The sequence below is a fragment of the Mastomys coucha genome, unplaced genomic scaffold (assembly GCF_008632895.1).
Source record: "Mastomys coucha isolate ucsf_1 unplaced genomic scaffold, UCSF_Mcou_1 pScaffold14, whole genome shotgun sequence".
NCBI classification, from domain to species: domain Eukaryota; kingdom Metazoa; phylum Chordata; class Mammalia; order Rodentia; family Muridae; genus Mastomys; species Mastomys coucha.
Window position 1 is genome coordinate 111,478,095 of NW_022196896.1, and position 4,792 is coordinate 111,482,886.

The 4,792-nt window shown below is 44.2% G+C and overlaps 1 protein-coding gene across 2 annotated transcripts in view; it reads right to left on the reverse strand.

Annotated features, from left to right (window-relative positions):
• Positions 1–2,535, reverse strand: part of Gpr55 (G protein-coupled receptor 55) — a 53,103-nt gene extending 50,568 nt beyond the window's left edge. Inside the window, exon 1 of one of the 2 annotated variants that reach the window (XM_031368244.1) lies at positions 2,396–2,535. The gene's annotated coding sequence lies outside the window, so the exon portion shown is untranslated. Of the gene's footprint in view, positions 1–2,349 lie in introns of both variants that reach the window. The other variant, XM_031368242.1, reaches the window with a different exon arrangement.
• Positions 2,536–4,792: the final 2,257 nt, after the last annotated feature.

Genomic DNA, 4,792 nt, shown 5'->3' on the forward strand with positions numbered 1-4,792 from the left:
CACACACACAAAAGCAAAAACAAAAACAAAAAAGGCTTTCAGACAAACTCGTGGGTCAGTATATATGTGAAATTCCCACCACCTAATTATGGGGCTCTTTCTTGATACACACTCTCTTCAGTCAGTGTCAATATTTGGGAATCTATTAATCGCTGGCTCAATGGGCTATCCTTCCAACTATTAGGCAAAGCCAGGTGTAGTTCAAGTATAGAGATCATTGCCCACCAGCTGAGGTAGATGTCCACAAAGGAGTTTCCTCCTATAGGAAGCATGGGCAGAAAAGATTACGGTGGCATCTTTAAACCAGAGGTTTCCTGATTCTCCAAAGAGCTGAGCCAAGGTCAGCTCTTTTCCTAGAATTCACCTGAAAGTAAGGTTTCACTTCCAACGTTTTTACTCTTTTAAAATTACTTTTCAATTGGGGTGCATACGTGTGGGGGAGGGGGAGGGAGTCCGGGGGAGGGAGAGAGAGAGAGGGTACCTATGCCATGGGCTGAGTACAGAGGTCAGACTAACCTGGGGAATCAGTTCCCTCCTCCCACCATGGGGACAAGTACACTCAGCCTCTGAGACATCTCCTAACTTTGTTTTGTTTGTTTTTGTTTTTTAGGGGTTTTCTTTGTTGTTGTTTTGTCTTGTTTTTCAAGGATCTCTCCATTAGGTAGCCCTGGCTGTCCTAGAACTTGCTATGTAGACCAGGCTGATCTGGAGCTCACAGAGATCCGCCTACCTCTGGGACTGAAAGCATTCCTGACCACAGAAAAGATGAGACACAATTGAGCATTTATTTACTTATTTTAAAATTGCACACATGTGCATGCATGTAGATGATATAATAATTGCATATATAATAACCACAACACTATCACGCAGCATGGCCCAGGAGTTTGCCATGGATATAACATTAGTGATTTCTCATTTTGAGACAGGGTCTGACTGTGTAGATCAAGCTGGCCTCGAACTCTTCCAAGGCTTTGTCTCCCACCTTGTCTATTGAATGTTGCTCTAGCACTGGGTTAAAGAACCTCATGTCCATCAGCTCATTTAGTTACTCCCAACTACCCTGAGGTAGATTCTGTCATTGTCAACTCAAGAGTGAGAAGACTGAAACACACAGAAAGGCAGCTTGCCCAAGGTCACTCAGATCCTCTTGACCGGAGAGGCCATGTTCCTGACCTGCCAGACCCCTAAACCACTGAAGTATTGTTTACATACACACGGATAGTGACCACAGCAACCTTAATCAGTAGCTAATGAACTCTTTTGTCCTTCCCTCTGAGTTTTAGCAACACACCATTTTAAAATCCCAGAGAGTGTGTAACAAGGCAGTGATTGGAGGCTGGGGATCCATTTTACCTCCCTGTGCTTCCCCTATTGGTCTCATGATGAAGGTCTACAAGATGCTTATTCAAAGAACAAAATTCTTAGACATGAGATTCAGGAGGCAGATCTTCCTGGGAGTAATCACAGTATTACCTATCTCTGTGAAAGCCAAGATCACAGAGTAACGGAGTTCATGGGCTAGCAAGCTCAGCTGAGCCATGGCAATGGGATGGCAATGGGAGGGGAAAGGATCCAGTTCACAGATGGTCCATTTTTCCCCAGCTCCACTCTTAAACTGGGTCTCCATGGGCTCTAGGCAACAACCATCAAGGTCACGGTCCGAGCTCTGAATATCAGATGGTTTACAAAGTCAGAACAAGACCGGGAAACACACAGGAAGCAAGTGTTGAGGATGAGATAAAAATACGCTGGGTGGAAGAAGAGGAGTAGCCGCCAGCCAGGATGGTCTGATGCAGAACAGGAAGCTGGGAATTCAAGAAATTTCCATGGGAGGATGAGGCAGGAGGGTCATGAGCTTAAGGCTAGCATTGGCTACATATTGAGATCCTTATTACAAAATAACAACAACAAAAACAAGAAGAAGAAAAAGAAAACAAAAATTCTAGGAGGAAAGTCAAAATTACAGACCAGACAATCACTGCTCTACAGACTGTATAAAACTCTGGCCCTTTGAAATTTTCTAGTATGTCTTACTTTTCTACTCCATGTCTTTATCTATATAACTTGTGTCAGACAAAAGAAAAAAAATGTCTTTGAAAACCCAAATTATACAGCAGGGAGACAGTCTCCTTAAGAAACCATGTAGAATTCTAACTAACTAACAAACAAACAAACAAAACAGCAAAAAGCCAGGAAAGCCATTGGTTTCTTCTGTCTTCAGAAGAAAGAAAATAAATAAGTAAATAAGGCCAATTGAAAACCCAAACATTTCCCCGGGATTCCCTCAAAGAACCAAAGGAGAAGATCTGCCGATGGGAAGCAGGAATACAAACGCTTACAACTTACCAAGAGGAGAGGCCACGCTGGAGCCAAGAACCTGTGAAGCTCTCACCTGGAAAGTGGGCAATCCCTGGAGGCTGAGTATGGGCTCGTTTGAGAACTAGGACCAGCTAGGATCCAAGCCTAGGGCCCTACACTTCCAGGCATTTACTCCAGAAGCCAGATCAGACTGGCTTTGAGGACAAGAGTGAATGAAAATCCACAAGCTTCAGGCAAGGGGAGGGAAAAAGCAACCCTTTTCTTTCACAATAAGCCAGGGAAAAGTAACCATTTTCAAAGCCCAGTACATTCTGTGCTCCTAACCGAGGCCTGCCATAAAGAAACATTACTTGACAAGGGCCTTATCTTCCCAAGGAGGTCAGGGCTAAACCATAGCTCCAACCTCTTAGGCTTCCCAGTCTCACATCGGAGCAGAAAAAAAAGGCTAAGAGCTGCTTCCGAGGGTCACATCCCAAGGGCCTAAGCCCCCTGAGAGTTATCAGAAGGTTCCAGAACATTGCCTTAAAGTGTTGGCTCCCTTCAGGCCGCTGTTGTAATGACCAAAAACTGGTAGCTTCAATGATAGAGATTTATTCTCACAGCATTAGAGCTCGAGGGCTCAAAAACTAGACATTGTAAGGGCCACATTCTCTGAAGATACCTAGCAGGAAGTCTTAGGCCTTCTCCTGGATTTGGGAACGTCTTGACCATCTGCAATATTCCTTGACTATTAACCAAAGAAAAGACAAAATTTTACCTCTACCCTTGTGATAGTTAATGTTCATTGCCAACCTGACAGAATCTGGATTTATCCAGGAGACATGCCCCCTAGGCATACCTGTGAGGTATTGATTAGCCTCTGGGCATGCCTGGGAGGGATTGTCTTGATTAGGTTCACTGAGGTGAGGAGAACGGGAAAGTCTGCCGCATCTTTCCCAGGTTTGTGTGCTGGAACTGTGCACAAAGGAGAGAGCTGAGCATCATCACCGTCTCCTCCCATCACCGTCTCCTCCCATCGTCTCCTCCCATCACCGGCTCCCCCCATCACCGGCTCCCCCCATCACTATCTCCTCCGGACCACAGACCCCATCTGACCTGCGCTTCATCCCTCTGCTGCCTTCCCTTTCCTGCCAAACTGTGAGCCAAAAGAAGCCCCTCCTTCCTCCACTGGCTTTTGTTCAGGAAAGTTTATTACAGTGACAGAAAAGTAACAAGTAACGGCTATAGCTCAGGGTTAACATGAATAGATCAACAAGAAAACAACCTACATAAACCAGGTGGTGTTGATGTATGATTTTAATCCCAGCACTAGGGAGGCAGGGGAAGGTGGATCTCTAAGTTCAAAGCCAGCCTGGTCTACAGCGTGAGTTCCAGGACAGCCAGGGCAACACAGAGAGACCCTGTCTCAAAACAAAAACAAAAACCAATAAAACAAGAATCCTTAGAAGGAAATTGTCTGGGTCCATTGTGTTTGCTGATAACAATTAAATACCATATGCTGGGTAATTGTTAGAACATTAATATTTACTTCTCATAGTTCTGGAAGCCCAAGATCAAAGTGTTGATGGGTTTGTAGTCTGCTGAGGGTCCATTCTGCATCCAAGACAGTGCCCTGAAATTCGAGGCTCTTTCATAACAGAAGTAGTAAAAGAAGCCGCTTCTTGTAGAAGAGAATGTAAATCTCTTCTACATTAGCGTTAATCAGTCCATGAGTGTGCAGCCCTCAGGACCCAAGCATGACCCACTAGACCCCCACCTCATAACACTGGGGCTGCACTGGACATTCAGATCCTGACATAAGAATCTGGGGGACACACTCAAACCACAACAGGACTAAAAAGCCAATGAAGCAATTAGACGTAAGTGGTTATGTACTGACTGGGGCCAAGAATAGACAGAAAATCACCAAATATAATTAGGCTGAATGAAAACGAGGGTATGACTGCTCCTAGGTATGGTTGAGGCTTTTATTGTAGATATGAGGGAGAGTTCAGCCAGAGGCAACAGGAAGAGTCCAGACTGAACCGGGCCATGAGGGGAGAGAGTGAGTGAGCAAGAGAGAAACAAAAAGCTGACCAAGAAAGGAGCTGCAGACCAAGAGACCAAGAGACCCAGGAGGTCAAGAGAGACTATGGCTGAAATGTCTGGGTTACATAAAAAGAGAGCCTGGATTCACACAAACCTAATTACACTTTTTACAACAAAAACAACAAGAAGTGACAATTACTTTTTCTTAATATATTAATTTGAAAATTATTACCAACATATCCTAAGTGATTGAAATCCAATAATATGAGGAGTTGGAAATTTGTTGATTGTCATCCAATGATCTCTCTAATTTGATAATTGGAGAAATATGTCCAACATTGTACAATCTATATACACTGTCAGCTGTCACACAACTGTATGTTTGTGACAGTGTCTGGCTGTGTACAACATAAGGGTCTTGAAATCTTGCTTCTCCTATCTC